The sequence below is a fragment of the Lathyrus oleraceus genome, chromosome 6, assembly GCF_024323335.1.
Source record: "Lathyrus oleraceus cultivar Zhongwan6 chromosome 6, CAAS_Psat_ZW6_1.0, whole genome shotgun sequence".
NCBI lineage: Eukaryota > Viridiplantae > Streptophyta > Magnoliopsida > Fabales > Fabaceae > Lathyrus > Lathyrus oleraceus.
In genome coordinates, this window is record NC_066584.1 from 347,360,017 (window position 1) to 347,381,964 (window position 21,948).

The 21,948-nt window shown below is 42.0% G+C and overlaps 2 pseudogenes; both read left to right on the plus strand.

Annotated features, from left to right (window-relative positions):
* Positions 1 to 3,939: 3,939 nt before the first annotated feature.
* Positions 3,940 to 5,747, plus strand: LOC127095570 (sodium/calcium exchanger NCL-like; annotated as a pseudogene).
* A 7,328-nt stretch (positions 5,748 to 13,075) lies between these two features.
* On the plus strand, positions 13,076 to 21,090 carry LOC127095571 (sodium/calcium exchanger NCL-like; annotated as a pseudogene).
* Positions 21,091 to 21,948: the final 858 nt, after the last annotated feature.

Consider the following 21,948-nt stretch of genomic DNA (forward strand, 5'->3'; position numbering starts at 1 on the left):
TGGAAACTTAAAAGTATTCTTAAACAATTAAAAATATTCAAAAAATCAATTAAATAATGAAAAATATTAATAATGATTTAAAAAATAATTTTAATTCAGAAAATGAAAGAGGATTTTATTTAAATTTTTTTTGGTGAAACTCTCATATTTTTTAGATCAATATTAAATTTAATATGGATTAATAAAAATAACACAAATAAAATGAAATTCAAATATTCAGAAAAAACGTGGACCACTTGATCTCCCTCATTAATTGAGGTGGTAGATCAAGTGGATCCAAACGCGCATTCCACCATGTACACGAGTCAGCGCGCCACCCAAATGGTATTTAAAACTAACGCTCGTGATTAAAACAAAATGGAATGATCATGTGGCTCTGGACAATCCAGCTCATCACCGGATCAAAACACCGGTCATCTTCTCAGGCGACCTTGGCCGGACTGGTCCACTCATCACCATCAGAAAAATGAAAAAGATGGACATGATTTTAAAGTAAAAATGGCACTGATCACGCATCTGACCTTAATTCACCCTAACTTCAAGTATATTGAGAGATACATGGAGTTGAAATTTGAGGTACATGAACTAAGTTACTTATATTTGACCTCAAAGCCACTCAATCTTCTTCGCTACATTTATAGGACATCAGACAACCAAGGATCCAACAGAATTGACGAGAATTGAGCGAGAATCTAAGAAAAGAAAAAATCTAGAAAATACCTTCAATGTTGTGCAGAACTCGATTGATCTTGCTTTGATCCTTGCTTGATCTTACTCAGGAAGTGTGCAGAAGTGGATTAGGATTGAACAAAAACATTGGATCCCTGAAGATTTGAATCTCCAAACAGTAAGATTCAAACTCAATTTTCAAAGAAAATTCTCAGGTTTCTCCTTTCATGCGCAGACCATTAAAAGATTGTCCAAAATGGATGATATTGGACTCTTTATAAAGGCAAGATCAAGATAAACAACTCTTATGTTGAACACTTTTCCATTTGAAGCTTTTATCATGATGAATTTTGAAGTGGAAGTTTGGAAATTTTAACATGTCAAAAAAGTTTCTAAGTGTCAAGTCATATGTTCACTTATTCTACCTTGGACAACTTTTTATGTGGGCTTCAAATGCGAAACATGTCTTCATCAAAGTTGTAGTTCTTTACAAATCCTTCAAAATGGTCATAAATTTGACCTGATTTGGATTTAGGACGGATGAGTTATGCATTTTTGAAGTTTAGAAAATCATTTGTGCAATGGTATTGGTACAAAATGACCTATAATATAAACTCATATCACATGCTCATAAAAGTTGAATTAGCTTTTCCTACAAACATCAATGTTGAATAAGACACCTTGAATTTGATTTTGCAACTTGGAAATCTTTCACCTCATAAAAATTGAGCAAGTTATGGCCTTGGGAAGTTGATCTCCAAATTAGGGTTTAGACAAATGACCTATAATCTTTCACCATACAAAATGACTTTCCCAGCAAAACTATCTCTAGATTTAAACATGAAAATTGTTTGGAATGTCATTTAGAGTAACGTTTATCTTGGAATAATTTTCATATGATAAAAATTGTAGGAGATAGGATCTAGGGGACCCCAGTTTTGATGAGATGAATTCCTCTGGTCAACCACCATCAACCAACTTGCTAACTTGCAATTCTCTTGACTTTTTGGACTCATGGGAGATCATATATGCATAAGATGATGAAATTTGAAGTGCCCCTTGACGTATTTGATCAAATGTTGAACAGGCTTGTTGAAGAAGTTACACAAGATACCCAGATGAACTAGGGTATCCAAGGCAAACCAATTCCAAACACTTGAAGAATTCTTGACCAAAATGTCATGCAAAGTTCATAGGGACTCATATATGATACCTAGATCCATTATGGATCATTATTGATTAAGCTCATAGCAATGAGGGTCTTAAACCATTAGTAGAAATGCTTAAATAACAAAATTTAGAAACAAATTTTGGTCCCTAAGAGACCTCATGATTCATATGATATGAATGTTAAAATAAACTATTTGTGGGGAAATGTTGCCACAAAGGAAAAGAATTCAGAGAGACCGAAGATCCGCAGGAGCATAATGCATTCCGTAAGGAAAACTCACTAGGGAGACAGAGACTCTGGGGATAAAGGGTTATGCATAGGTCAGAATACGACTTAAAAACTGTTGGGGGAATAGAGGAATTCCACGAAAATGGAAAGACTCAGCCGGGGAAACAAACGGAACATCTGTATGGGAAAGCGACTTCACTAAGGAAAAGCGACTACACTAAGGAAATACTCACTCAGCTCAACTGGGGAAGAAAATATCTTCAGCACAGGAGGAGTAGAAATATTTTATCCACTATCTGTTACTGGGTAAGGAGATAAAAACATCTAACAGGGAGGACATTCATTACTAGTTAGAATACCACAAAGAGGATATCCGTCACCGGTTAAAGTGAACATATCAAGGATAAACTCTGCAAGGGGAGAGAAATCAGAATTTAAAACTATCGGTTACTAGGAAAAAGACCGCAAAGAGAAGGAAACCCGTCATCGGTTAGGATGAACATATGAAGGATTAATTCTCTAGGGAACAAAATAGGGATTACAACTACCTTTTTACTGGGTATAATACCAAAAAGAGAATATCCTTCACCGTTTAGGATGAACCTATCAAGGATAAACTCAAAGCATGGACAGAAAATATCCGTTATCGGTTAGGATGAACATATCAAGGATATACCTCTTGGGAAACGTGAAAACGAATCCGCTAGGGAGAAGGGGTTACTCTTGCCGAGTATTGGGCAAGAAGTAACAAACTACCAACTAAGAAGAATGCTACCAATTACTGGGAAATAGCCTCTTAGAGGACCAAAAGCATATATCTAGGTAAGATCTAGTAAAAACAGTCAATTAAGGACTCTACCTAATGTGGATATAACTAAAGGGGAGTGGTTTCATCCAAATGATCAACTGGAGAGGAAACTGAAATAATAATCATCCACGAGGAAATAACAAGGTGGGGATAGGAGAAAGGTTAAAGTTTTTCTGCTTGTGGGAGAATAAGAATGGAAGAAGTACCACCATAACAGAGAATAAGAATTACAAAATGAGTCAACAGGCGTAATGATGCAATAATGAGTGTATATGTATATGTATATGTATATATATGACGATTATGCTGACAAAATGGTCACAAAGGATACAAAAAAGTCACAAATTTGAATCATCGATACAAATCCTAGCCAATCCACTATAGAGGGAAACAAATGGCTAGAGAAAATATCAACATCTCAAAGGATCAACCCTAACTGGGAAGAAAGGAGGATACCTGCCGAGGAAACTGCTATCAACTCTATGGGGAATTTTAGGTCAACACCATATCAAATGGGAGACAACCCTATAGAGGAACAAACACAGATAACCGCTTAGAAACTAGGAGAGAACTCTGACTAATGACGACTTAAGGGGAATTAAAGTTCTGCTTGAACTGATGCGAACTGGTACAACAAAATGCCCGCACTCAGCTGGAAGACAAACACAAACTCACTTGGAGGACAATGACGAACTAACAGCTGGTGAAATCAACAAATACCGGGTGTGAAACATGCTGCCGAGGATGAAAGAGGAATCACACCTACTGCTTGGGGATAACCAATGATGCTCCGCACTTAGGGCTTACTGCTTTCAAACCATTATTAATATTCCTCTTAATGAAATCGATTGCTAAAAATTAATGCTTTTATATGTTTAAGAAAAATATGATTTTTGATTAAAAATTCAATTTCAAAAATGATCATAATAAAATTTAAATCTATAAGGCTGAATTAAATAAGAGTAGCAACAATTGGATAATAGCACAACTTTATTTAATAGAATGGTAGTCTATAATGGCAAGACTCCATAGATCTTTACAAACATTGAAAATGGTAATTTACATGAACAGGGCTACATTGAATACAGTGATCGCTAATCCTCCTACGAAATCTTGGTATCCACTTGTCATACCCCGATTTTGCTCCTGAATTTTTTATGTTTGTTTGGCATGCTTGGCCTAACCTAACTTTGGTTTTACATGAGGATTGGTTTTGATCCAAAGTTTTGGTGTTGTGATTGTGGATATTTCTATGGTCTGGGTCATCTAAACAACCAAGTTTCTTGTGTTTCTAACCACTTGCCAGTCATGTTATTGGTTCATGGATACTATAACCTTATGGTCTTATTTCATGGTTTTGTTCATACACATTATCAGTCAAGTTATTTTCTTCTCAAGAGTCAAACATTCAAGCCAATTGTGAAAACAATCTCCAATCATTTTTCAAACCATTCCAATCCCTTTCATCCATTTTAAACCATTACATGTGATTCCATATAAGAAAATACAAAATTTGGCATTTTTGGTCAACAATTGACTTTTTGGTCAACCTTGACCCAAGTCAACCCAAATTCATTAAACCCTAAAATAAACCCATGTCCATATCCAAATTACACCAAAGGTACTGTTACATGTGATAAAACAACAAAAACACAAATTTTTCTCATCCATTAGTACACACAACAACCATGTCTCTCTCTTTCACTTCCCCTCCACGTTCTCGTTCTCGCTCTCGCTCCACTTCCAACCACACACTCTTCCGCTTCCTGGAAGTGCAGAAGTTGCTCAAAGTCAAGTAGCTGTTGGAATGGGACTGCTAGCTGGATCAACGGTGCTGCTTCTTACTATAATATGGGGGACTTGTGTGATTGTAGGCAAGTGTGACATTGAGGATTCAATTGCACTAGATTCAACAGACACCAGAGGATTCAGTCAAACTGGTTCTGGTATTAGTACGGATATTTGGACAAGTTATGCTGCAAGGATTATGGTTATATCTGTCATTCCATTCGTGATTGTTCAACTACCACAAATGCTCAATTCAACTTCTGGAAGGCACTTGGCTGTTTTGATTGGTCTTGTTATTTCCGTCTGCTTATTGATATCGTATTGCCTTTACCAAATTTTCCAACCCTGGATACAAAAACGAAAATTGGAATATATCAAACATAAGCATGTTATTTTGGGGCTTCTGAGACATTTGAAGATGCGTTCATTGGGAAAGCTTCTGAAAGATAATGGCGAACCCGATACAGACGTAATTAGAAAGTTATTTGCAACAATTGATGAAAATAAAGATGGACATCTTACTCATGGTGAAATGACAGCACTGGTTGTTGGAATTCAGTTCGAGGAGATTGACCTGGACCATGACGACGCAGTAACAAGAATAATGGCGGATTTTGATACTTCTCGTAATCAACTTATTGGTGAAGCAGAGTTTGTTAATGGAGTCTCCAGATGGCTTCAAGGGGCCAAGCGTTCTAAAGATCAAGGTGGTGATGCTGGTGCACACACCGTAATTTTTTTTTAAGTGATTTTCACATAGAAACAAAGCGGGAACACGATCTTCTGGATGTTGGCAGTCAGGGTGATGAAGCCACTGAAGTTGTTGAGAATGCTACATGGATTTCCGTCAAAGCGGGACTGCTGCTGCTACTAGGCGCCCTTATCGCCGCCGCATTTGCCGACCCTCTGGTTGGTGCGGTCGATGACTTCTCTACTGCTACAAATATTCCAGCATTCTTCATTTCCTTCATTTTTCTACCTCTAGCAACCAATTCAAGTGAAGCTGTATCAGCAATAATTTTTGGTAGTCGTGATAAGAGGCAAACAACATCATTAACATTTTCCGAGATATACATGCAGTAGAACAAACCACATGTCAAACCTGCATTCAACCTGCATCAAGTGACCGACCATTAGCCTAACCAAGTCTAACTTGGCCTGTTACAATAAAAAGCTGCAGCAAACACCACAAACCATGGCCTAAATCAATGCAGCAAACAACAGAGTCATACCTGCATAAGCGATGGCAATGCTAACACGCTTAAACCACCTGGATGACCAACCTTTAGCCAAGTATCCATGCTAGCCCTGTTGCAACAATCCAGCCCAATCCTGCAGCACACTTGAGCCAAGCCTTGAGCAGCATACCATTAATTGGTCTACAATTCCAACACCACAACATGTAAATGACAAATAAAGCTGGGCACATCAATTAGCATTCAAAGGCTCACCATGGTGTGTACATACACTTGCTGCAACCTGCATTTTGCAAGGTCTGCTATAGCACACTGGATGTTCATTGTGCCAAACCAAGACAGTCCAACAATTATCCAAAAGTTCACCACAAGACGAACAAGGTCCTCAACTCAATCAGCGACCGACTGTCACTTCAACTGCCGGCCAAGGGTCTTCCTTAATTTTAAGCTATGGGAGATGGAATGTGTCATTTAGCCCACTGTCACGCCCAATGCACCTTACTGCTACCTGTGCTGCTAAACTCAGTTACAATCCCAAAACACAAGCCAACACAGTGTGAAACGGCAATAAGGCTTAGCAGCCAACACTTCCTGCTGCAACGAAACGCAGGTCCATAAGCCGCTTCCAACCTACAACAACGGAAGCCAATCAACAAAAACTGCAACTTAAAGCAGGCTTAATCCAGAACTGCAGTGCAAACAAGTATCCAAAACACAAGTCATGAGTACTGCAACACAAGAACCAACCTGCAATGCAAGAACAACTTCACACATTGAAGCATCAATCCATGCTGATCATGATGCTACCTTCCACGCCAGGGTGCATACAAGTTGAACCAAGCTAGTTGCCCTGCTGTAAAACCAAACAGAAATGAGAAAATGATAGAAAAATACTGAAAAATCGCTCACAATGGGAATTCCTCAAGCCATGGTTGCTCTCCGAGAAAGAGCATCGTTCGTGAAAGACTCTCTTCACAGAAGCCAAACCATCACCGATAACATAATTTCCAGTGGCTATTCTGCACAGAATGTTTTTTTTCCTTAATGGTAACAATAGTGGCAGGACCTTTGGCCCTGTTGCGGTTTCAAGTGGTTATGATCCTTGGTTACAAAATGGTTTGTTTCCACCTTTACCTGGCAGCCTTAAAACTCATGAGAGTGGTCAGAATGAAAGGATATATGGGAGTCCAAGTGGATCTGCTATCAGCAATGTGCTTGAGTGTCCTCCAGCTAACTGTTGGTCCAAAAATGAACGGCATGCTCATGGTTCTGAGGAAAGCATAGGGAAATCATCTGCGGCAAGGGCCCATATTAGTAGCCTACAACATTCCACACTGGTGCAGATTATCTAACATCATTCAATCTCCATGGCCAACTCAAGAGGTTTATGACAGCCTGGTTAGGGGACACAATGCAGTCCACCATCACCAGTTATTTGCAGTAGTTTGCAGCACAAGGTGCATCAACTATGGTATCATGGACAATGGCAGTAGGAGCAGGTCAGCAACACAATGTAGAACTAGACCACACATCTTGGTTCAGGTCCTAACCACTCTCAATCTAGCCTAGCTTAAACCTGCAACAAACCACAAAGTTAACAGCAGGCATAATATTCACAAATTGACTCCAATTTAAAACCAATAGCATGGAAAGCTAACCTTCAGTTCCAACCTTGACAGCATCAGCAACATCAAGTCAATAATGCATAATCACATGTCAAGGTCATGATGCAAGCATATACCCATCACATAACCATGACAACCACCTACCACTGACCTGCCATCATTCAAGGAACCTGCACCAAAACAACATCTTATTCCAAACCTACAACAAAACCATCTGCCACAATTTCATTCATCATTCTTCAACCACTAACTTTAGCCATAACAATTCAAAGAAAACCAAAGCACAAGCACACTTGCCTTTAACAATTACCATTTCAGCAGATTACTTTTGATCTAATAACCTCATCTCCTAATTCCAGTTTATCATGTCACCTACTGCAGCCAGTCTATGCATTAAAACCATTAACAATCACTCTTCAAAATATCCATTATCCCAAGTCAAACCAAGCTCACCATTTTTTACTGCGGTAAAAAGGGACACATTAATCAGTCAATTTGCAAAACCTAAAGTGCAAAACCATTAACCAACAGTCAGAGGGCAAAGTCCAAAAACATCCCAAATTGGTATGAGGTCAAAGCAGAGAAGAAAGTTTGTGAAGGATACCTTTTCTTGAATCTAACATGGATAGGGTAATTCTGTGTCTGAGCATCCAAAGTGCTTTGCAGAAACACTCCTTTTGAACAGCAAAGACCCCATTGGAAACCCTAATTCAGAGAATATAAAAGGAGAATGAATCAGTAAACAACAGAGACCTAGAGGCGGAAAAGAGACCAAAAGAAAACCCTAATCCAAGAAGAGAGAACAACAGAGAGCTAGAGGCGGAAAAACCCTAAAATCCCAAAATCAATTACCTGGAGGCCAGCTTCTTCGCGTCCTTCACCACCACCGCCGTGACGCTTTGTAAGTACTTCTCTTTCTTTCTTTTTATCTTTCTCATGTGCTTGCTGTTGAAAATATTGTGAGAGCTGAGAGTGATTGAGAGGGGTTCGTTGAGAGCGAGAGAGGGATTCGTGTGAGAGAGGAATGATGCGAGTGAGGTGCTGAGGTACGAGCGATTGTGAGATTGAGAGAAATGTGAGGTTTGGTGTAAGGGAGATTGTGAGAGTTGATGAGCGTTTTCGAGAGCGGAGAGAGATTTCATTGAGGTTCTTTGTGTGAAGCAGATGGGAAGGACGAGGACGATGAAGCTGCTTCTGTGTTCTCCGTTTCCATTTTCTTGTTTTTTCTTTTCTTTTTTTTATTTATTTAATTTATTTCATTTTTAACACAAAAATCAGAAAAATGTATATGTTCTTATTTTCTTTTATTATTATTATTTATTTTTTATTTAGCCTAATTTGTTTTTAACAGAGATAATATAAAACCATAAAAATGTTTGTTTTGTTTTTTTTATTTTAAATCTTTAGCCCGGTTCATATACTTAGCGTAGTATCTCAGTAGCAGCTGATGTTGAATGGTCTGGTGGAGAAGGGCAGTGTGTATATTCTTGAGTGGGGTGGGTTCAATACTCATGTGTGGCTTTTTTTGGCATTTTATTTGTTTTAGCTATATTATTTTTTCTTTTAGCATTTTAGTTTCTTTTTAGGTCTATGCCTTTATTACACTCATATGTTCATTTTGTTAATAATGTAAAGTTGTTGTATTGTAATTCAAAACCATTTTTAAACTATAAAAATCATGTTTTTTCTCGATTTAATATCGAGCCCATTTTTTACACCCTTGTAAGTCGATTGCTTTTTAAGCATCGCCATCGACCTCACATAGCTTACTCTTGGGCTTTCTTACAATGAGCCGGTTCCCTTACACTTACACTCATACATTGTTTATTGTTTCATTATTTCATTCTTTGATTATTTGATTCGATTATATACTTGTTTATATCTTACTTGTTTGATTAACTGTTGCCTACTTGTATGGTGTATGAGGCATATATTTATATTGCTTGATTACCATGTCAACCCCCATTCATAACAAATGTATCCCTCTCCCATGAAATGTATAATATTTATTCTTTCATTCTTTATTCATCTGTTAATACAAGAAATAAAATGAACATTCGATAACCATTTCAAAACAAGATCAAAACCTCGATCCAACGTCGAGTAATCATTTTTTTCAAAACCTAACAGAACCAGCACGTATTCATCCACCCTTTTGTAAGTCGATTGCTTTATGCATCGCCATCAACCTTGTAAGTCGATTGCTTCATGCATCGCCATCAACCTTGTAAGTCGATTGCTTCATGCATCGCCATCTACCCTTATCCCTAACCCTTCTCCTTGCTCCTTGCTCCATTCGTCAACTCTTGTTCCGATTAAGTAGCACCCATTAGATAGAACCCTTTGTATGATAACATAGGTAGGATTCCCATATTCTTTGCATGCCAACATTAGGTAGATATTCCCATTTGTAAATCCTAAACACTTAAGTACACATTGCATGACAACTCTAGGGCAGAGCTTCCCCATTTCTTCTAGACCTTTCCGAGCGTCTCCGATCTTGTGGCATGTAGTCCGTTCTATTGCAAAGAGGTAACTGCCTAAGACTCGATTCAGCGAGCTGCGACACCTACTGCTAGGACGTGAACACATTGCCCACTCTCCTTTGACACAACTGGTGTCTTCCTTTGTAAGTCCATGTTCAGATGGCAACCCCTATGAAGGGGAACTACGTCGCCCTGATTCTCATACCAGATAAGGTACGTAGGCAGGAGATCGTGCGAGATCTCTCCGGGCACCCTTTTCTTTCTTTTTGTGTGTGTGCTTGACAGTTATAGGCTCGAGTTCCCGACTCCCTGTTAACTTGTTTGGTTGTTGTGTGCTTGGAAGCTGATGTAAGTCCATCGAGTGGCATTCGGGTTCCAGTGTGCGTGTGTTTTGGTTCGGATGCCGATGTAAGTCCAGTGATTGGCGTTCGGGCTCCACGTTTGCCTTTTTGTGTGTGTTTTGGTTCGGATGCTGATGTAAGTCCAGTGATTGGCACTCAGGCTCCATGTTTGCCTGCTTGTGTGTTTGTTTGTTTGGCGTGTGTGTAGCCGAACTACGGCAACTCTGATTCTCATGTTCAGATGAGATACGTAGGCACAAGATGCGATGTCTTGCCGAGTTTGACTAACGACTAACAATTAATCCTTGTTTTCTTTCGCCCTCGTTGCGATCCTTTCTCTCGCCCTCGTTGCGATCGAGACTTTCCTTTTCTCTTGCCCTAGTTGCAATCGAGACCCTTATTTCCCGTAGTTAGTTTGAACTACGTTTTGCTCTGATTCTCATTCCCGTTGAGATACGTAGGCATAAGACGCGATGTCTTAGCGAGCACACTTATCCTTAACCCATAGGTAGCCGAGCTACGAAGACTCTGATTCTCATATTCAGATGAGATACGTATGCAGTGGATGCGACATCCGTGCGAGTCATTTCTTTGACCCCTTTTCTTTTAGTAAATAGTACATTAGATAAACACACACCCTTTAGACAAGAAACAACAAGAGTGGATCCCGTAGAGTACTACGGATGCGTAGGGGTGCTAATACCTTCCCTTCGCATAATCGACGCCCGAACCCAAGATTTGGTTGCGAGACCTTGTCTTTTCCTTTCCTTTTCTCCAGGTTTACTTCGAGCGTTTCCTTTCCCTCCTTTGGGATAAATAACGCACGGTGGCGACTCTTCTGTCATTTCTTTCTCGCCGGTTGTTTTTTCGCACCACTGTATTTTTCAGGCTGCGACAGCTGCGACTCTGCTGGGGACGTGGTTTCCCTAAGCGAGTCCCTCCTAGCTTTTGTAGGTTTCTTGTTTATTGGGTGTTTATTCTTTTGTACAGTTATTTATTTTCAGCATTTACCTGCTTTACCTTATTGCATTCATGTACATATGTTTGCTGTATCTGCTGCCGTTTATCTGTTTGTTGGGGTGGGGTGTTCTATGAGAGGTAAGCCCATTACCCAGGCTTGAGTGTACACACAGATTTTAGAGTGGATGTTCATGAGGCTTGCGTGGCATGTTGCTACGTTAAGTCGTTCGTGAAGAACCACACCCAGACGAGGTTTCTCTTGGATATATTATGTTCTACGGATGTTCCGAAACGACATGATGTTCCTCTAGAAATTGTCGACTCTGGTGACCATTTTCCGAGAACTCAGTCGAGGCCTCTCCTCCGAGACGTGATTATGTTAGCTCTGGTGGGCGCATTCTCGCTGATCAATCCGAGGACCCCGAGACTGGGAACTTGCTTTAGGATGTCCTGTTGAGGGGAGTCAGTAGAGGTTTTTTATCCCGTAATAATGCCAAACCTTCAGTGGTAAACGTATTATTCTCGACTGAAGGGCTGAAGCTGACAAACTTCTGTTCTTAGAACCTACCAGTGAGGGGAGGGTTTGATCTCTACAGATACGGTTTCTGCCAGTGGTGCTGTGATGGTGACTTTGGTTCAGCCAAATTTATGGACATTTATTTCTGGGACGCCGGAGTTCTGTCCGTGGTTTATCAATGGGTTCCGTTTATTTCGGATCCCCGGGTTGAATTTGTAAGTACCTGTTCAGAGGATCTGACTGTCATCCGTTCAGTGGATGTTCCCGTGATGATAGTGATGTAATCTCCAGTTCCATTTATTTCGGAACTCCCCAAGTCGGATTTATGTTGACTTAGTCCCGATGACTGTGACTAGTTCAGAGAATGGGTCTTCAGATGGCTTGACGGCACAGTGACCTGCATCCATGCATTTGCATCGCATTCATCTGCATTCAACTCGCGTCTATCCGTACTCAGGGTCCACTTTTTGATTAAGATTCTGGTTGAGAGATATCCAGATGTCAGAATGTTATTGATGAAAAATTATCTGTCTCTGTGAAACCAAAATCAAAGGAATATTCCTGGTACGGATAGACATTGCATGCGTGAGTCATACTAACCCATTTGCTGTTTTGTAGGTGTCAACCGGTGCGCATAGCTCTTCCATTCAGACATACAGTCAGACTCATCCAAGCTGATGGATCTTCCCAACGCCGATATCCTTGAGCTAAAAGAGATGATGAGGGGATTGTTCAGTATTGTGCAAGGGCTTGCCTTGGGGCAGAAAGCCATGTCTGAGAGATTGGAAAGGATTGAGAGCTGGATGATCAAGGAGAAAGTTCAGGGAAAGGCTCCATCATCCGATGTAACAAATCCCTCTAGCTCGGTAGCAAAGAAACTCTCTGACAGTGGTCCGCTCAAAAAGGAGGTTGAGTCAAGTGGTGTGCCAACAAAGAAAGAACGCAGTAAGGATCGTTATCATCCTTATGCTGTTGCTGTAACCACTCTTGTTGGTAACTCACCTGTACCCCCGCAACAACCCCCACCTCAACAGAAGGCACCGAGAGCTAGGAGCCAGGTGAAGAGAAAGAAGGAGGATCGTCAGTTTGAGGAGCCACCTGTGACCTACACCCTTCTGTTCAGGAGATTGAGGGATTTGGGGTTAGTCCAGCCAAGGATTTTGATTCCCATAGCACAACAGAAGAGGCCTGCACACTATGATGAGAATGCCAGTTGTGAATTCCATTCTGAGGCACCTGGGCACAGTGTTGAGGGTTGTAGAGCTTTCAAGCATGTCGTCCAAGACATGGTGGACTCCAAGACCATCAGCTTGGCCCAGATAATGAATGGGGATGTCAACCCGGTACCTAGGCAGGGTCCTGTAAAAGTGAAGATGGTGAAAAAGGTCAAGAAAGGAATGGAGATGACTGAGGAGGATCAGCTAAAGGTTCCCTTGGTTGTGGTTCCAAAACCTCTGGTGCAGGATGGAGTCTTCCCTGTTATTGATATTTGTTGTGCGGCCGTTGCCACTGAGGGGTGTGTATTGATGGGAGACACGACCCAGAAGATGAAAGAAGTAGAAATGGACATTGGAAAACTTGAAATACCCAGTCAAGCAATCGAAATCGTCCAGGTGGAGAGCGCTCTTGTTGTCGAGAAAGAGAAGAAGCTGTCCATTTCTTCTTATAAACAAGCTCTAGAGGTTGTGAAGAACCAAGAGGCCCGAGGTTGGGGCAGGATCATCGACATAGTGGTAAAGGCAGACATGTTCGGGATTGGTTATCCAGATCAAGAGTCGTCTAGACCAAACAGAGGACGTCGTCCACCGTACATCTTTGTCAGTGCAGGAATGCTGGATTCTGATCATGCTTGTTCAGTGAGTGAAGAGATCGACCGCGACCGCGAGCTCGAGCTGTGGATAAAGTCGTGCGTACCAGGCAACTGGAAGGCCTCCAAAAGCATCATTGTCACTCATCCGGAAGTGTAGTATTTCTGTGTTTCAATTGTTGTTTGCATGAAAGCCATACGTTTTGCCCGAAACGTACTGGTCCATTGTAAGGGCCATCTCATGTGTTTCATTTTGCAACGTTTTGCATCAGTAATAAATGGATGTTTTTGTGATTAAAAGCGGTGTTCCCTGTTTTTCATTTTTTACAGTTTAAAAAAAAAAATATAAAAAATGGCAATGTTTTTCGTTTTTCTTTTGAACTTGTCTCGTTCCAATCTCAAAAGTGATTACCCTCTTGATCTCATCGATAACAATTTGGTTACACCTTTGTATGACTTCGACAATTCGATCTATCATGCCGAAGGAGAAGGCGAAGAAGATTGTGATTTGTTGGAATTAGTCGGGTCGTTGAAACCAGAGGAGAAGGTGATTCAACCGCATGAGGAGTGCTCAGAATTGTTGCTCCAAGCACCGCCGAGGTCAGAAAGCGAATATTGAGGCCGCTTCAGAGGCAAGTCAAGAATAGGATGGTATATAGGTGCCTGGTTGTATCTAGATACACCAAGGTAGGATATCAATGTTGTGGAGGCACGAGTTACCATGGAGAGAAGACTGTCCTCCAGGGAAGCGGAAACCGGTGCTGAAAGATGAGAATGTGTGTGGACTGTCGAGATGTGAGCTGAGCTAAGCTGAAAGATGAATTCCCGGTACGTCACAACGAGGTATTGGTTGATTAATGCTCAGTTTATCTTCATGGATGGCTTCTTGGCCGAGACCAGATTGAACTGTTGCCAGATGATATGACGTAAACCATGTCCATCACACAAGGGGCACCTTCTGGTTATAAGGTGATGTTGTTCAGTTTCGAGAAGGCCGGTGCCAAGTATCAGAAGTCTAGGGTGACTTTGTTTCATGATATGATTCATCGTGAAAGCAAATGCCATGTTGATGACATGATGGCAAAGTCCCGAACAGAAGAGGGGCATCCGATGGATCAAGTTGTTTGACAGGTAGAGATAACTCATACTGTTGAGTTCGAATTAGCGCACTTATGGAGTGCTGTCCAGCAAGCTGCCGAGGCATGTTGCGAACGAAAGAGGAATCAAGGTTGATCCTGCAAAAAAAAAAAAAAAAAAAAAAAGGAAGGAACAGTACTAGGAACGCCTGAACCAAAAAAAAAAAAAAAAGAAAAGAAATCAAATGGTCAGGTGGAATGGTGACTGCCAAGGGGCATGTAAAGGAAAAGAGTAGTAGGAACCTCTGATTCTGATACCTACCGGGGAAGAAAGACTGCTAATCTGGTACTTGACAGCCCTTAAGGGGTCTATGAGGTGCGTATTGAGTCAGTATGACTAGTCTTGTCGAAAAGAGCACGCAATTTACCTAAGCAAAAAGTTTATCGACTGTGAAACAATACACTCACTGCTCGAGAAAACTTGATGTACTTTGGCATAGGCTGCTCGCCGATTGAGATAGTGTATGCAGGTTCATACCACCTTGTGGATGTCCAAAATGGATCTGATCAAGTATGTGCTTGAGGAGCTAGCATCGAACGGACGGGTTGCGAGAGGGCAAGTGATGTCGACTGAATACGATATTCAGTATACCTCCCAGAAAGCAACCAAGAGGAGGGTATTGTATGGTTATCTCGCCCAACAGTCCACTGATGATTGTCAACCAAGGAAGTCTGAAGTCCCTGATGAGGACATCTCGAGGTACTCGAATCGAAAGATTGAGAGTGACCGATCCCAGAGGAGGGGCCTGACCCCGAATCCGAGCGGGTTTTGATGTCTGATGAGGAGAGTTTAAAGAGAGTGAGCTAGTGCTTCCCCGATAACATGCGAACGCACCAATGATAGTGGCTGAGTACGAAGTTGGTATCCTGAGTGTCGTACTTTGGTACGTGCATCTACTAGGGCAACGCCTTCCTCATGCGGTATGGGATGGAAGTGATCTTCCCTGCTGGAGGCTAGATTTCATTGTAAAGAGTCCGGATGGATGAGAAGTTAGAAAAGGGCGAGTGGATGAGGCCTCGGTATAACGCATTGAGCCTGATTGAGAAAAGAGGCTGACAGTTACTTGTCATGGGGCAGTTGTACCCAGTAAATGAAGCGTGTTGTTAACTGAGAAGTGCGACCTCGTGGGTAGCAGGGAAGAGATATGGTGTTGAAAAGGATCCTTCCTCCTCAAGACGATCGTGGGGCAAGTGAATACAGTTATGAATATCCATTCGTGGTCAAAAAAGGTCTCTTCTGACAGAGCCTTGTTGTTGACGACCATGGATGACGAGGATTTTCCATCCCCTATGAATGCGGACGCAGTTAAAAGATACTTCGTGAAAAAAAGAGAGAGACCCGCTGGACAAAAAGAATAAAAGAGTCCAGGCAAAAAAAGGGCATCCCGGCGAACCAAGAAAAAAGAGAAAAGGTTCGGGCAAAAGTTAGGGATAATAAAAAGAAAAAACTGTACACCCGACAAGTCGAAAACCCCACAAGGGCGACTTGGGCAAAAAAGGGTATCCCGGTGGACTGAAGCCTGAAAGGGCGGTCCAGGCAAAGAGGGAATGGAACGAACAACTGCGTCTAGCATGATCGTTTGTGCTCATGATGACTTGGGTAATCTCCGACAGAGACCGATCGGAAGCATCTTGTTCAGAAGACAGAAAGTGCGGAAAGTCTTGAGGACATATGAGGTGTAACTGAGTTGGAACACGATGAGATCACAGTTTCACGTTGCCATTAGGATAGATTTTTTCCTTTTATGTGCAAGCACCTCTTTCCAGGGTTTTCTTCCTGTGTGTTGCTCGTTTGTGAGCCATCTTTTATTCCAGTCAATAAAGTGCGTGTTCAGTCAAATAATTTGTTTTTTTGTTTTCATTACCGTTTTGATTACGAAAACATCCATTCGTTTTGATAAGAATAGTTGCATTTTGAAACATAGAGGTCCCTTCCGATGCATGCTTATGAGGTTGAAATCTGGAAATCTTATTCGGAAGTTTGAGTGACTTAGGCGTTGAAATATCGGAACACCTGGGGCATACCTGGGGCACGCTTTTATCTAACGATCTCTCCTGCAGAGCCTGATCAGGGGCAAGAGATAGTTGAACGGTGAAAAGCCCGTGACAGAGTTGTGACGGCGATCCTGGAGGATTAATCATCTTCAAAGTCTAAGGACTGGAAAGTTTGTATGAATCCCAGGAATTCGATCTTCGTGAGATGAATCAGAAGAGTCTAGGCGAGTCTGGGTGTTCTCAAAAGAGGAAAGCCGACACGGTGGGTGGACGATGGATGCCGCTGTTCGGCGACTCGACAGGTGTTCCGTGTCCAATAAGTTGTATTTCCCCAGTGGGTGTGAGAGGGTTACCTCCCTAACAGATTTGAGATCAGTGTCTCCTCAGCGAGCCTGAAGGTTACTGCCTTCGCAGTAGGGTTTGTGTTGATGGTTTTCCCTCAACGAGGTCCCCAAGCGGATCGGGTTCGGAGAAAATCATCCCCAGTAGAGATAAGAATGGGTTGCCTCCCCTAGCAGGGTAATCTCCAAGCAGTTCGGGTTCGATGGAGTGCATCCTCAGCAAGGTTTGTCTTTCCCCAGCAGGGTGGAAGTTGACGTGATTATAAGATCCTCAGCACAGTTCCTGGAGTTCCCCGGTGTTGTCTCTGGAGGAGACGTGTGTTTATGCATTCATCATTTAGATAAGCATAGCATATTGCATCATTAGTGCATAGCATTTCCATGATCATGGGGATTGTGTAAAACAAAAAACTCATGCATCAACATTGCAAACATACCCATTAGCCCTAGGCCATGGTGACCAGCCGAGTTTGGGTTGTTGGAAAGAGTTTAGCATCGCGCCATTGGATCGGTTTCAGAATTGGGTTCATCAGCATGGTTGAGAGGTTGGTGCTTTCCCAACAAGTGACTCCTTAGTTGAGTGGGTATCCCCAGCAGTGTTACTCCCTGATGTTGGCAGCATCTTGCAAGCTTGGGTCCATTCCCTTAGCAGCAGTGGGTGTGTCTGATCTCTCCATGTAGAGTCTACCCCTTAAGCAGAAAGCGTCTACCATTTCCTTCTGCGCCCCCACTGAGTTATATCCTCGTGGATGACGGTTGTTTCTGTTCCCTCCCTAACGGGATGGGTTTTCCCTATTGAGTTCTTTCCTCATTAGGATGAGTCCTGTTTCAGTCTGCCTTTTTGGATCGATCCTAAATTGGCTTCCTGTTGGCTGTCTCCCGTGCTTCCCTGGGGCATAAATGAGTAATCGCTCACTAACCGGCACTCATTCATCTCATCCTCAGCGGAATTTGTGGCTTCTACCTACAAACCGGTAGTTGTAAGTCCTATCTTTGTGGTTTTCTACCTACTAGCTGGTAGTTGTAAAATCCCACTTTCATCCCCTTGTTGGAGTTAACCCTTTGTGCTCATCCTATCGATGACTGGTTACCTTTCTGTGGTTTTCTGCCTACAAATCGGTAGATGTAATCCCCTCTTTGCAGTTATCAGTATCCAGCTTGCGGTATTGATACTCTTTTCCCCTCTGGATACTTGCCTTGATCAAGCAGTATTGTCCCCAGTGGGTCTTCCCCTTTCTTTTGGGTATTTGCTCCAAGTTAGCAACTTTATCCTCTTTTGATTGGTCATCTTTTGCATACCTAGTCTGGTACCCCGTTGCTTTTCTTGTCGGTCGTTTATCCATTTAACAACCTACAACCCGGTTATGGATAATCTTCCATGCGAGTGTATTATCTACGTTTTGACGGCTATAGATAATATATCTCATGCACTCTTTGGTCAATCTTTCGATTGTTATCCCCAGCATGGGTCTTTGGCATGCGTGTCGGCTCACGTATCACTGTTTTGTTATCTTCGCCGATGCTGATAGACATGAAGAATTTTCCGGTGTTCAGACCGAGACGGTATTCAGACCGAAGTGGCGTTCAGGCCAATTTCCGATTTTCAGATCGAAGAAGTTTCCGACGATCTGGTCGAAGTACTTGTGGCATTCAGGCCAGTAGTCCCGGTATCCAGACCGAAGTGGCGTTCAGGCCAGAGTTCCCGGTATCCAGACCGAAGTGGCATTCAGGCCAGAGTTCCCAGTATCAAGACCGAAGTGGCGTTCAGGCCAGAGTTCCCGGTATCCAGACCGAAGTGGCATTCAGGCCAGTTTTCCCGGTATCCAGACCGAAGTGGCATTCAGGCCAGTTCCCGGTATCCAGACCGAAGTGGCATTCAGGCCAGTTTTCCCGGTATCCAGACCGAAGTGGCATTCAGGCCAGTTGCCGATTTCCAGATCGAAGTGGTGTTCAGACCAGATTTCCGGTGATCAGACCAACATTGATACTCTCATATTCCGATGCTTAGTGCGGCGTTCAGGCCATGGGTATTCCTGTGTTACCATTTATTTTGGTATTCAGGTCAACTTCCTGTTTCGGTACTCAGACCGATTTTCACCGTACCAGATGGATTCTTCTTTTGAGATTGCTTCTTTGACGATGCTGACAGGCATTGTTTCATAGGGATTCATGATCAAAATCCGGGTCTTCTTAGTATTTAACCATCTCCCACTACGATCATGTGAAGAACATCCTGCTTCATATTCTCTAGTTGAAGACGCTTAAATAGGGGCAACTGTCATACCCCGATTTTGCTCCTGAGTTTTTTATGTTTGTTTGGCATGCTTGGCCTAACCTAACTTTGGTTTTACATGAGGATTGGTTTTGATCCAAAGTTTTGGTGTTGTGATTGTGGATATTTCTATGGTCTGGGTCATCTAAACAATCAAGTTTCTTGTGTTTCTAACCACTTGCCAGTCATGTTATTGGTTCATGGATTCTATAACCTTATGGTCTTATTTCATGGTTTTGTTCATACACATTATCAGTCAAGTTATTTTCTTCTCAAGAGTCAAACATTCAAGCCAATTGTGAAAACAATCTCCAATCATTTTTCAAACCATTCCAATCCCTTTCATCCATTTTAAACCATTACATGTGATTCCATATAAGAAAATACAAAATTTGGCATTTTTGGTCAACAGTTAACTTTTTGGTCAACCTTGACCAAAGTCAACCCAAATTCATTAAACCCTAAAATAAACCCATGTCCATATCCAAATTACACCAAAGGTACTGTTACATGTGATAAAACAACAAAAACACAAATTTTTCTCATCCATTAGTACACACAACAACCATGTCTCTCTCTTTCACTTCCCCTCCACGTTCTCGTTCTCGCTCTCGCTCCACTTCCAACCACACACTCTTCCGCTTCCTGGAAGTGCAGAAGTTGCTCAAAGTCAAGTAGCTGTTGGAATGGGACTGCTAGCTGGATCAACGGTGCTGCTTCTTACTATAATATGGGGGACTTGTGTGATTATAGGCAAGTGTGACATTGAGGATTCAATTGCACTAGATTCAACAGACACCAGAGGATTCATTCAAACTGGTTCTGGTATTAGTACGGATATTTGGACAAGTTATGCTGCAAGGATTATGGTTATATCTGTCATTCCATTCGTGATTGTTCAACTACCACAAATGCTCAATTCAACTTCTGGAAGGCACTTGGCTGTTTTGATTGGTCTTGTTATTTCCGTCTGCTTATTGATATCGTATTGCCTTTACCAAATTTTCCAACCCTGGATACAAAAACGAAAATTGGAATATATCAAACATAAGCATGTTATTTTGGGGCTTCTGAGACATTTGAAGATGCGTTCATTGGGAAAGCTTCTGAAAGATAATGGCGAACCCGATACAGACGTAATTAGAAAGTTATTTGCAACAATTGATGAAAATAAAGATGGACATCTTACTCATGGTGAAATGACAGCACTGGTTGTTGGAATTCAGTTCGAGGAGATTGACCTGGACCATGACGACGCAGTAACAAGAATAATGGCGGATTTTGATACTTCTCGTAATCAACTTATTGGTGAAGCAGAGTTTGTTAATGGAGTCTCCAGATGGCTTCAAGGGGCCAAGCGTTCTAAAGATCAAGGTGGTGATGCTGGTGCACACACCGTAATTTTTTTTTAAGTGATTTTCACACAGAAACAAAGCGGGAACACGATCTTCTGGATGTTGGCAGTCAGGGTGATGAAGCCACTGAAGTTGTTGAGAATGCTACATGGATTTCCGTCAAAGCGGGACTGCTGCTGCTACTAGGCGCCCTTATCGCCGCCGCATTTGCCGACCCTCTGGTTGGTGCGGTCGATGACTTCTCTACTGCAACAAATATTCCAGCATTCTTCATTTCCTTCATTTTTCTACCTCTAGCAACCAATTCAAGTGAAGCTGTATCAGCAATAATTTTTGCTAGTCGTGATAAGAGGCAAACAACATCATTAACATTTTCCGAGATATACATGCAGTAGAACAAACCACATGTCAAACCTGCATTCAACCTGCATCAAGTGACCGACCATTAGCCTAACCAAGTCTAACTTGGCCTGTTACAATAAAAAGCTGCAGCAAACACCACAAACCTTGGCCTAAATCAATGCAGCAAACAACAGAGTCATACCTGCATAAGCGATGGCAATGCTAACACGCTTAAACCACCTGGATGACCAACCTTTAGCCAAGTATCCATGCTAGCCCTGTTGCAACAATCCAGCCCAATCCTGCAGCACACTTGAGCCAAGCCTTGAGCAGCATACCATTAATTGGTCTACAAATCCAACACCACAACATGTAAATGACAAATAAAGCTGGGCACATCAATTAGCATTCAAAGGCTCACCATGGTGTGTACATACACTTGCTGCAACCTGCATTTTGCAAGGTCTGCTATAGCACACTGGATGTTCATTGTGCCAAACCAAGACAGTCCAACAATTATCCAAAAGTTCACCACAAGACGAACAAGGTCCTCAACTCAATCAGCGACCGACTGTCACTTCAACTGCCGGCCAAGGGTCTTCCTTAATTTTAAGCTATGGGAGATGGAATGTGTCATTTAGCCCACTGTCACGCCCAATGCACCTTACTGCTACCTGTGCTGCTAAACTCAGTTACAATCCCAAAACACAAGCCAACACAGTGTGAAACGGCTATAAGGCTTAGCAGCCAACACTTCCTGCTGCAACGAAACGCAGGTCCAGAAGCCGCTTCCAACCTACAACAACGGAAGCCAATCAACAAAAACTGCAACTTAAAGCAGGCTTAATCCAGAACTGCAGTGCAAACAAGTATCCAAAACACAAGTCATGAGTACTTCAACACAAGAACCA